Here is a 13,266-nt window from a genome sequence, read left to right as displayed (position 1 = left end):
GTGGTTTGCTGCTGGCATTTGCCTACGTATTTGCTGTATTCTGGCTGTGTCTCTCAGGAGAGATCTACATCAAGTTCCTGTCAGCCAACATTTCTTTGCTTCATCCATCATATCTAGTTTGGTGGCTCTATACATATGGGCCACATGTAGGGAGGGCTCTGAATGGGCATTCCTTCAGCCTCTGTTGTAAACTTTGCCTCCCTATTCCCTACCAAGGGTATTCTTGTTCCCCATTTCAAGAAAGAGTGAAGCATTCGAATGTTGGTCATCCTTCTTGAGTTTCATGTGTTCTATGCATCTAGGGTAACTCAAGCATTTGGGCTAATATCCACTTATCAATGAGTGCATACCATGTGTGTTTTTCTGTGATTGGGTTACCTCACACAGGATGATATTTTAAAGTTCAAACCATTTGCCTATGAATTTCATAAAGTCATTGTTTTTGTTAGTGAGTAATACTCCACTGTGTAGATGTACCACATTTTCTGTATCCATTCCTCTGTTGAAGGGCATCTGAGTTCTTTCCAGCTTCTGGCTATTATAAATAAGGCTGCTATGAACATAGTGGAGCACGTGTCTTTGTTATATGTTGGGGCATCTTTTGGGTATATGCCCAAGAGAGGTATAGCTGGGTCCTCAGGTAGTTCAATGTCCAATTTTCTGAGGAACCTCCAGACTGATTTCCAGAATGGTTGTACCAATCTGAAATCCCACCAACAATGGAGGAGTATTCCTCTTTCTCCACATCCTCGCCAGCAATTGCTGTTGCCAGAGTTTTTGATCTTAGCCATTCTCACTGGTGTAAGGTGGAATCTCAGGGTTGTTTTGATTTGCATTTCCCTTATGACTAAAGATGCTGAACATTTCTCAGCCATTTGGCATTCCTCAGTTGTGAATTCTTTTATCAACCCCATATTTTAATAGGGTTTTTTTGTCTCCCTGCAGGCTAACTTCATGAATTCTTTGTATATTTCAGATATGAGCCCTCTATTAGTTGTAGGATTGGTCAACATCTTTTCCCAATCTGTAGGTTGTTGTTTTGTCCTAACAACAGTTTCCTATACCTTACAGAAGCTTTGTAGTTTTATGAAGTCCCATTTTTCAATTTTTTTAAACTTTATTAACTTGAGTATTTCTTATTTACATTTCAATTGTTATTCCCTTTCCCAGTTTCCGGGCCAACATCCCCCTAAACATTCACCCTCCACTTCTCTATGGGTGTTCCCCTCCCCATCCTCTCCCCATTACCGCTCTCCCCCCAACAATCACGTTCACTGGGGGTTCAGTCTTGGCAGGATCAAGGGCTTCTCCTTCCACTGGTGCTCTTACTAGGCTATTCATTTCTACCTATGGGGTCAGAGTCCAGGGTCAGTCCATGTATAGTCTTTGGGTAGTGGCTTAGACCCTGGAAGCTTTGGTTGGTTGGCATTGTTGTTCATATGGGGTCTTGAGCCCCTTCAAGCTCTTCCAGTCCTTTCTCTGAATCCTTCAACAGGGGTCCCATTTTCAGTTCAGTGGTTTAATGATGGTATTCGCCTATGTATTTGCTGTATTGTGACTGTGTCTCACAGGAGAGATCTACATCCGGTTCCTGTCAGCCTGCACTTCTTTGCTTCATCCATCTTATCTAATTGGGTAGCTGTATATGTATAGGCCACATGTGGGGCAGGCTCTGAATGAGTGTTCCTTCTGGCTCTGTTTTAATCTTTGCCTCCCTATTCCCTGCCAAGGGTATTCTTGTTCCCCTTTTAAAGAAAGAGTGAAGCATTTGCATTTTGGTCATCCTTCTTGAGTTTCATGTGTTCTGTGCATCTAGGGCAATTCAAGCATTTGGGTTAATAGACACTTATCAATGAGCGCATACTATGTCTGTTTTTCTGTGATTGGGTTACCTCACTCAGGATGATATTTTCCAGTTCCATCCATTTGCCTATGAATTTCATAAAGTCATTGCTTTTGATAGCTGAGTAATATTCCATTGTGTAGATGTACCACATTTTCTGTGTCCATTCCTCTGTTGAAGGGCATCTGGGTTCTTTCCAGTTTCTGGCTATTATAAATAAGGCTGCTATGAACATAGTGTCGCACGTGTCTTTGTTATATGTTGGGGCATCTTTTGGGTATATGCCCAAGAGAGGTATAGCTGGATCCTCAGGTAGTTCAATGTCCAATTTTCTGAGGAACCTCCAGACTGATTTCCAGAATGGTTGTACCAGTCTGCAATTCTTGAGCCGTTGGTTGTCCAGTTTCTCCTTGTCTGCCATGGCCAGGCTGGTGACTCTCCACCCCCCACCCCCTACCCCCCACCCCTGCCCAGGCCCCGTGGGATCTGCCCCAACCACCAAGCCACACTGACCTTCCCAGGAAAATGGCTGCTTCAGCGCCCTTCCTCTTGCCTGGCCTCCATGGACTCTGCTCCCTGGCTGCCCTCACCTGCCCTGAGCCCGCTTACCAAAGCAGCTCTGGCGAAGACAACTGAGGGACCAGTGGTGGCAACAGAGGTGGAATGTGTTGCCAGGTGAGATGGGGAGGCAGCCTCGATATGAGACCCTGGCTTTGCAGTCACGCCCATCATCACCAGCCCAAGATGAACTCTTAATCCTAAATATCCATGCTCCAAATACAAGGGCACCTACATACAGAAAAAAGCCTCACTAAAGCTCAAAGCACACTTTGCACCTCACACATTAATAGCAGGAGATTTCAACACCCCACTCTCATCAATGGACAGATCATGGAAACAGAAATTGAACAGAGACATAGATAGACTAAGAGAAGTCAAGAACCAAATGGATTTAACAGATATTTATAGAATATTCTATCATAAAACAAAAGAATATACATTCTACTCACCACCTCATGGTGCTTTCTCCAAAACTGACCATATAATCGGTCATAAAACAGGCCTCAACAGATACAGAAAGATAGAAATAATCCCATGCATCCTATCAGACCACCACAGGCTAAAGCTGGTCTTCAATAACAATAAGGGAAGACTGCCCACATATACGTGGAAATTGAACAATGCTCTATTCAATGATAACCTGGTCAAGGAAGAAATAAAGAAAAAAATTAAAGACTTCTTAGAATTTAATGAAAATGAAGGTACCACATTCCCAAACTTATGAGACACAATGAAAGCTGTGCTAAGAGGAAAACTCATAGCGCTGAGTGCCTGAAGAAAGAAACAGGAGAGAGCATATGTCAGCAGCTTGACAGCACACCTAAAAGCTCTAGAACAAAAAGAAGCAAACACACCCAGGAGGAGTAGAAGACAGGAAATAGTCAAACTCAGAGCTGAAATCAACCAAGTAGAAACAAAAAGAACTATACAAAGAATCATCAGAACCAAAAGTTGGTTCTTTGAGAAAGTCAACAAGATAGATAAACCCTTAGGCTGACTAATGAGAGGACACAGAGAGTGTGTCCAAATTAAGAAACTCAGAAATGAAAAGGGAGACATAACTACAGAATCAGAGGAAATTCAAAAAATGATCAGATCCTATTACAAAAGCCTACACTCAACAAAACTTGAAAATCTGCAGGAAATGGACAATTTCCTAGACAAATATCAGGTACCGAAGTTAAATCAGGAACAGATAAACCAGTTAAACAACCCCATAACTCCTAAGGAAATAGAAGCAGTCATTAAAGGTCGCCCAAACAAAAAGAGCCCAGGTCCAGACGGGTTTAGTGCAGAATTCTATCAGACCTTCATAGAAGACCTCATAGCAATACTACCCAAACTATTCCACAAAATTGAAACAGACGGAGCACTACCAAATTCCTTCTATGAAGCCACAATTACTCTTATACCTAAACCACATAAAAACCCAACAAAGGAAGAGAACTTCAGACCAATTTCCTTAATGAATATCGACACAAAAATACTCAATAAAATTCTGGCCCACTGAATCCAAGAGCACATCAAAACAATCATCCACCATGATCAAGTAGGCTTCATCCCAGGCATGCAGGGATGGTTTAATATATGGAAAACCATCAACGTGATCCATTATATAAACAAACTGAAAGAACAAAACCACATGATCATTTCATTAGATGCTGAGAAAGCATTTGACAAAATTCAACACCCCTTCATGATAAAAGTTCTGAAAAGAACAGGAATTCAAGGCACATACCTAAACATAGTAAAAGCCATTTACCCCAAACCAGTAGCTAATATTAAACTAAATGGTGAGAAACTTGAAGTAATCCCACTAAAATCAGGGACTAGATAAGGCTGCCCACTCTCTCCCTACTTATTCAATATTGTTCTTGAAGTTCTAGCCAGAGCAATCAGACAACAAAAAGAGATCAAGGGGATACAGATTGGAAAAGAAGTCAAAATATCACTATTTGCGGATGATATGATAGTATATTTAAGTGATCCCAAAGGTTCCACCAGAGAACTACTAAAGCTGATAAACAACTTCAGCAAAGTGCCTGGGTATAAAATTAACTAAAATAAATCAGTAGCGTTCCTCTACACAAAAGAGAAACAAGCCCAGAAAGAAATTAGAGAAACAACACCCTTCATAATAGTCCCAAATAATATAAAATACCTGGGTGTGACTTTAACCAAGCAAGTAAAAGGTCTGTGCAATAAGAACTTCAAGCCTCTGAAGAAAGATTTTGAAGGAGACCTCAGAAGATGGAAAGATGTCCCACGCTCATGGATTGGCAGGATTAATATAGTAAAAATGGCCATTTTACCAAAAGCGATCTACAGATTCAATGCAATTCCCATCAAAATTCCAACCCAATTCTTCATAGACTTAGACAGAACAATTTGCAAATTCATCTGGAATAACAAAAATCCCAGGATAGCTAAAAATATCCTCAACAATAAAAGGACTTGTGGTGGAATCACTATCTCTGAACTCAAGCAGTATTACAGAGCAATAGTGATAAAAACTACATGGTATTGGTACATAGACAGACAGACCAGTGGAATAGAATTGAAGAACCAGAAATGAACCCACACACCTTTGATCACTTGGTTTTTGACAAAGGAGCCAAAACCATCCAATGGAAAAAAGATAGCATTTTCAGCAAAAGGTGTTGGTTCAACTGGAGGTCAGCATGTAGAAGAATGCAGATCGATCCATGCTTATCACCCTGTACAAAGCTTAAGTCCAAGTGGATCAAGGACCTCCACAGCAAACCAGATACACTCAAACTAATAGAAGAAAAAGTGGGGAAGCATCTCGAACACATGGGCATTGGAGAAAATTTCCTGAACAAAACACCAATGGCTTATGCTGTAAGATCAAGAATTGGCAAATGTGATCTCATAAAACTACAAACCTTCTGTAAGGCAAAGGACACTGTTTTTAGGACAAAATGGCAACCAACAGATTGGGAAAGGATTTTTACTAATCCACAACTGATAAAGAACTTATATCCAAAATATACAAAGAGTTCACAAAGTTAGACTTCAGGGAGTCAAAGAACCCTATGAAAAATGGGGTTCAGGTTAAACAAAGAATTCACAGCTGAGGAATGCCGAATGGCTGAGAAGCAGCTAAAGAAATGTTCAACATCTTTAGTCATAAGGGAAATGCAAATTGAAACAACCGGGAGATTCCACCTCAGAGCAGTGAGAATGGCTAAGATCAAAAACTCAGGTGACAGCAGATGCTGGCGAGGATGTGGAGAAAGAGGAACACTCCTCCATTTCTGGTGGGATTACAGACTGTTTCAACCATTCTGGAAATCAGTCTGGAGGTTCCTCAGAAAATTGGGCATTGAACTACCTGAGGACCCAGCTATACCTTTCCTGGGCATATACCCTAAGGATGCCCCAACATATTACAAAGACACATGCTCCACTATGTTCATAGCAGCCTTATTTATAATAGCCAGTAGCTGGAAAAAAACCCAGATGCCCTTCAACAGAGAAATGGATACAGAAAATGTGGTACATCTACACAATGGGATATTACTCAGCTATCAAAAAACAATGACTTTATGAAATTCATAGGCAAATGGATGGAACTGGAAAATATTATCCTGAGTGATCTAACCCAATCACAGAGAAAAACATGGTATGCACTCTTTTATAAGTGGATATTAGCTCAAATGCTTGGATTATCCTAGATGCACAGAGCACATGAAACTCAAGAAGGATGACCAAAATGCAAATGCTTCACTCTTTCTTTAAAAGGGGGACAAGAATACCCTTGGTAGGGAATAGGGAGGCAAAGTTTAGAACAGAGGCAGAAGGAACACCCATTCAGAGCCTGCCCCACATGTGGCCCATACATATACAGCCACCAAACTAGATAAGATGGATGAAGCAAAGAAGTTCAGGCTGACAGGAACCGGATGCAGATCTGTCCTGAGAGCCACAGCCAGAATACAGCAAGTACATAGGCGAATGCCAGCAGCAAACCACTGAACTGAGAACGGGACCCCTGTTGAAGGAATCAGAGAAAGGACTGAAAGAGCTTGAAGGGGCTCGAGACCCCATATGAACAACAATGCCAACCAACCAGAGCTTCCAGGGACTAAGCCATTACCCAAAGACTATACATGGACTGACCCTGGACTCTGACCCCATAGGTAGCAATGAATATTCTAGTAAGAGCACCAGTGGAAGGGGAAGCCCTTGGTCCTGCCAAGACTGAACCCCCAGTGAAAGTGATTGTTGGGGTTAGGGTGGTAATAAGCAGAGGATGGGGAGGGGAACACCCATAGAGAAGTGGAGGGTGAGGGTTTTGGGGGATGTTGGCCCAGAAACTAGGAAAGGGAATAACAATCGAAATGTAAATAAGAAATACCCAAGTTAATAAAGATGAAAAAAAAAAAAAGAAAGAAAAAGGCTTGGGCTAGCGGTGAATAAGCTTTGTCAAAATAGACATGGTTATGCTAGAATGTAATAGAAAGAAAAAAAAACTAACTTAGATTTGGAATAAACCTTGTAAGAATGGGGCAAGGTAATTGTAGAATGCATTTAGTGTGTTTAGAGAAATGTTAAGTATAAAGAACCAAAGATAGGCCAAAAACAACTTACCCAATTTCTGACTTTCATAGAAGAAATTTGTTCTTGGTTCCCTGAGGAAGGTGCGATAAGTCTACAGACATGGGTAGAAGTGGGAGAAGAGCTGGAGAGATGGCTCAGCCATTAAGAGCAGAGGCTGTTCTTTCTGAAGTCCTGAGTTCAATTCCCAGCAACCACATGGTGGCTCACAACCATTTCTAATAGGATTGGAAGCCACCTTCTTGTGCGTCTGAAGACAGTGACAGTGTACTCACATATATAACAAAAATAAATAAATCTTTTTAAAAAATAAGTGGGAGAAAGGATAAAAGGGCACTATATAACACATGATCCTGAAAAAATTCCCTGCAGATGCTTTTAGCCTCTGGACCTTGGTTAGGGATACTTTAGTTTCTAGACATGAGAGTAAAGACGGAGTTCTTTCATCCGCATCTCCTATTGAGGTTTCAGACAAGACAGGAGAGAATGATGAGACCCCTTTTTGGGACTCTCTTAAGGTATTTTTTTTTTGAAAATGAACAGGCTCGGATGTCCCAGAGAAAAAAGAAAATGAAACAAACAAAAAGAGTGTCCCAGGGAAAAAAGAAAAAGAAACAAAAAGAATTATCTCAGCTTGTTGAAAGAATTGAGAAAGTTCTCAGAGATCAATAAACTATCGGCAGTGATAGCTCAGATTCTGAAAAGGATATACCAGTAGTAGAGCCAAAAATGGAGGGTTTTGCCTCCTCCAGTGACTTTGAAGAGCAACAGAAATGAAGGAAAACATCTTACTTTAATTCCTCGAGTCACTCTGTTATCACCTCTCCAGGCATTACTCAAACATGAACAAAATGAAGCTGTATAAGGATCTGTTTTGCAATGACCTATGTTTGAAGCACGGGATCAACAAGGAAACCCTGTTAGACATCACACTACCATTTGTTTTAAACATTTAAAGAAATTAAAAGTTGCCTGGGCTCAGAGCAGACCTACTGCTTCATTTGTTTGCCATGGCTATGTTATATGGCCTGTCTTCTAAGGCTCCTCTGCCTGCAGGTTGGAAACAGCTCATGTTTGAGAGGAGGACATTATTTGTTATAGTGGAGCTAAGTGCCAGAGCTAACAATCTGGTTACTTATGAGATGTTAGCCGGACAAGGTCAATATCAGGATGTACAGAACCAGTTACAATTTAATCCTGGTACTTGTGCTCAAATTGGCACTGCTGCTCACAGGGCCTGGAACACTTTGCCTACTAAAGGAGACTCATCTCAAGGTATCTCAAAAATAAGGCAGGGACCTGATGAGCCCTTTCAGGAGTTTGTAGACAGGTTGATGAAAGCTGCAGGGAGAGTGTTCAGAGATGATAATTCTGGAATGCTTTTTAGCAAGACGATTGGCTTTTCAGGATGCAAACACAGCCGATCAGGCTGCCCTAAGACCTTATAGAAGGACTAGAACTATTACAGAATCTATTAGATTATGTCCCGATATTGGTCCCACTTATATGCAGGGTGTGGTCCTTGCTGCTACACTACAGGGAAAAACTGTATGACAAGTTTTGTTTCAACAGATGGTTAAAGTAAAGAGGAGGCCTCCTGGAGGTTGTTTTGGGTGTGGAAATATAGGGCCTCAGTAAGGAATTGCCCAAATAGAATCAAGGAAAATAGTAATGAGAGAAAAACTGGGGCTCTGTCCTAGATGCAGAAGGACACATTGGGCAAATGAATGCAGGTCTAAGAGAGATGACTTAGGAAATCTTATCCCTCAGGAAAATGGGAGAGGGGGCCAGCCCCAGGACCTGAAACAATGTTATCAGGCAATGAAGTTCATTCCTTAGCAAAACAATCCTTTCAGGATCTCTTCTGAGCCACACCAGGCAGCACAGTACTGGACCTCAGTCCCTGCCCCAACACAATATTGACTCCTGAAATGGGGACGCAGGCTCTTCCAACTGGAATATATAGTCCATTGTTGTCAGGAACTATAGGGCTGTTACTGGGAAGAAGCAACACGACTCTGACAGGATTGGTGGTTGCCCAGGAGTTATAGATGCAGATTATACTGGGGAAATTAAAATTGTGACCTCTTCACCTACCCATATTTCTGTGACTTAATCCAGACAGAACATCACTCAATTATTCTTTATATCATTACTCTTTATATAGTATAAAGTACTCTTTTGGTTATGACAAAAAATAAAGTTAAAACCAGTGTTCAGGGAGCAAAAGGATTTTGTTCTTCCAATGCTGATTGGGTCCAAACAATAAAAACCGAAAAACCTGAGATTGTTTTAATAATAAATGGGAAAAAATTTACAGTGCTACTGGATACAGAAAATGTGGTACATCTACACAATGGAATATTATTCAGCTATCAAAAACAATGAAATGGGGAACAAGAATACCCTTGGTAGGGAATAGGGAGGCAAAGTTTAGAACAGAGGCAGAAGGAACACCCATTCAGAGCCTGCCCCACATGTGGCCCATACATATACAGCCACCAAACTAGATAAGATGGATGAAGCAAAGAAGGGTAGGCTGACCAGGAACCAGATGTAGATCTGTCCTGAGAGCCACAGCCAGAATACAGCAAGTACATAGGCGAATGCCAGCAGCAAACCACGGAACTGAGAACGGGACCCCTGTTGAAGGAATCAGAGAAAGGACTGAAAGAGCTTGAAGGGGCTTGAGACCCCATATGAACAACAATGCCAACCAACCAGAGCTTCCAGGGACTAAGCCACTACCCAAAGACTATACATGGACTGACTCTGGACTCTGACCTCATAGGTAGCAATGAATATCTTAGTAAGAGCACCAGTGGAAGGGGAAGCCCTGGGTCCTGCCAAGACTGAACCGCCAGTAAATGTAATTGTTGGGGGGGAGGGCGGTAATGGGGAGTGGATGGGGAGGAGAACACCCATAGAAAAGGAGAGAGAGAGGGGTTAGGGGGATGTTGGTCCAGAAACCAGGAAAGGGAACAACAATCGAAATGTAAATAAGAAATACCCAAGTTAATAAAGATGAAAAAAAAAAAGAATTTTAAGAACAAAGGCCTTGACTTGGAGACTATAAGAAGACAACAAAATGAAGTTGTAGTTGAATTAAGAAAGAATAAGAGAGATGAACATCTCTGAAAGAGAAGGAATGTAGCACAAGAAGATATCTGTGAAGACTCCAATATAGATGGTGATTATAGAGTGCAAAATACCTCTCTAGAAGCTATTGTTCAAAATGCTTCAAGTGATAACCAAGGAATTCAATTAAGTACAGTTCAAGCTGCTAGGAAGGTTTTATCCAGTGATCGAAATTCACCAATTGATGACTTAATAAAATCTGGAATATTGGCTATTTTAGTTCATTGTCTTGAAAGAGATGACAATCCTTCTTTACAGTTTCAAGTTGCGTGGGATTTGACAAACATTGCATCTGGAACAGACGCAAGCAGTGGTTCAGTCCAGTGCTTTGCCACTTTTCCTGAGGCTTCTGCATTCACCCCATCAGAATGTCTATGAACAGGCAGTGTGGGTATTGGGAAACCTCATAGGTGATGGACCTCAGTGTAGACATTATGTGATATGCCTTGGAGTTGTAAAACCTCTGCTTTCATTCATAAGTCCATCTATTCCTATAACATTCTTAAGAAATGTTACCTGGGTCATGGTCAACTTATGTCTCCACAAGGACCCACCACCACCAATGGGGACAATTCAGGAGATTCTTCTAGCTCTTTGTGTATTAATTCATCACACAGATGTAAATATACTGGTAGATACGGTCTGGGCCCTATCTTACCTTACGGATGCTGGCAATGAGCAGATGCAGATGGTAATAGACTCTGGAATAGTTCCTCACTTGGTTCCACTACTCAGCCACCAGGAAGTTAAAGTTCAGACTGCTGCGCTGCGAGCTGTGGGCAACATTGTCACTGGGACTGATGAGCAAACACAAGTAGTTTTAAACTGTGATGCTCTCTCACACTTCCCAGCACTCCTCACTCATCCCAAAGAGAAAATTAATAAGGAAGCAGTGTGGTTCCTCTCCAACATCACCGCAGGAAATCAACAGCAGGTTCAGGCAGTAATTGATGCCAATCTTGTACCAATGATAATACACCTTTTGGATAAGGGAGATTTTGGCACTCAGAAAGAAGCTGCTTGGGCCATAAGTAACTTAACAATTAGTGGGAGGAAAGACCAAGTCGCCTATCTCATCCAACAAAATGCTATTCCACCTCTTTGCAATTTGGTGACTGTAAAAGATGCACAAGTTGTGCAAGTAGTGCTTGATGGACTAAGTAATATATTAAAAATGGCTGAAGATCAAGCAGAAACCATAGCCAATCTCATAGAAGAATGTGGTGGACTGGAGAAAATTGAACAACTTCAGAATCATGAAAATGAGGACATCTACAAATTGGCCTATGAGATCATTGACCAGTTCTTCTCTTCAGATGATATTGACGAAGATCCTAGCCTTGTTCCAGAGTCAGTTCAAGGTGGAGCATTTGGTTTCAATTCATCTACTAATGTACCAACAGAAGGGTTCCAGTTTTAGAGAGATGTTGTGGAAGTTAGGTACAATGCAGCACCGAGAAATACACACACACACACACACACACACACACACACACCTATATCTCTATCTATCTATCTATCTATCTATCTATCTATCTATCTATCTATCTATCTATCTATCTATCTATATATTTGATCCATCGAGCTTGGCTCATGGGATCTGCTGTTGCATTAAAATGGGAGAGAAAATGTGAAGATTTCATTTGGAATCACAGAAAATGCCCAAATGAGTCAAGGTGGCGAGTGGGTGCGAGTGAGAATGAGTGGCAATGTAAGGAAAATGTGACACAAATGCTTATTTAGGTTGAGAGTAAAAGGCTACAGGTCACTTCAGTGCCTGAGATGGAGCATTGACTTACTTTATCAATTGAGAAGTGAAATGCCATCATCATCAAGCCTTGTAAGCATAAAAGTGATGCCCATGTAAGTCAAGGAAAATGAGCCCAGGCCTCGCTGTGAAGCAGTGTATGAATGAAAAGTGTTGGATGAATGTCTGGCTCCGTGGTAGAGAAAGAGCCAGGTTCATCTTTCAAATCCAGGGCTCTTCATGTGTGAAGCAGACTCCTAGTCCTGGAGTGACTGTGTAAGAGAGTATGGTTGTGGTGCTGTATGTGGACACATGCAAGCTTGATTTGCCTTCAGGGGGCTGATAACAAACCTAGTAGATCATCAAAGTGAGATCCCAAGTATTAATGTACACTGGACATGAAAACAAAGACCGGTTTAGCAGCAGACACTGGTTTACTCTGCAGCCTGTGTTTTCTATTCTCCCTCTACCTTACCCCCCACCCCATCCCACCCCACCCCACCCCAACCCTTTTTTTATTTAGTTTTTATTTACTTTACCTAGTATGGCTTTTTTTAGTTGCTTCTCAAGTCATAAAACTTCAGGAAGGTTTCCCTTTGCAGTTGCACCAGATGAGTGTTTGATGCTATGAAAAGCTTTCTATATTGTCAAAACTAATTTGACTAATTTGTGCAGATTTTTGCACGAAAAAAATCATAAATTTCCACAAGTTGCCATAATAGTATAAAATGTGCTTTAAAAGCCATTCTTTTCATTTTCAGAGATAACATAAAGATCTTTGCATGAGGTAAATCTACAGCATAATTCATTTTTAGATTTTTGTTGAGTCCTGTAAAGAAGAAAAGTTTCAGTTGTGATAGAATACGGTGCTGTGTTTAAATGTTAACTTGTTTTCAAACTTTGTTTTCTATGAAAATGATATGGAAACTTCTAAAATGGAATTTCGTGCATATGTACTGCTGAATAAAGACCGATGAAGAGGTTTAAGTAGATGTACAAACAAGTAATGGTTTGAACACCTTTAGTAATATGTCTAATCTGTTTAATTGTTTTAGAATCTTTTTATCTTAGATGTAGGCAGCCATGAACAATCTATTTTGATCCACTTTAGGGAGAAAAACTTTGTATTTTTAAAAGTTGCATAAAAATTATGCAAGTGGTTTTTATAAATTGGAATAATACCTCAGTCTTGAGGTTATGCACACTAAATTAAATATGTCATAAATTAATTTGTACAGAAAGAACTCTTTATAAGGTGGCTCATTGTAGGAAATCCTGTGCCTTCCCCTTTGAGCACAAGTGTTGTATGAACAACAGTTTGCTATAAGAAACATACCAGGTTAGCCCCATTAGCATCTATATCTACTTCATGTTTAAAAATCAACTGGTAATTCTG

At 40.8% G+C, this 13,266-nt stretch overlaps 1 pseudogene; it reads left to right on the top strand.

Moving 5' to 3' along the window:
• Positions 1-10,009: 10,009 nt before the first annotated feature.
• Kpna3-ps1 (karyopherin subunit alpha 3, pseudogene 1) lies at positions 10,010-11,589 on the top strand (annotated as a pseudogene).
• Positions 11,590-13,266: the final 1,677 nt, after the last annotated feature.

The sequence above is a fragment of the Rattus norvegicus genome, chromosome 1, assembly GCF_036323735.1.
Source record: "Rattus norvegicus strain BN/NHsdMcwi chromosome 1, GRCr8, whole genome shotgun sequence".
Taxonomy (NCBI): Eukaryota; Metazoa; Chordata; class Mammalia; order Rodentia; family Muridae; genus Rattus; species Rattus norvegicus.
This window is presented reverse-complemented; position numbering and strand designations above follow the sequence as displayed.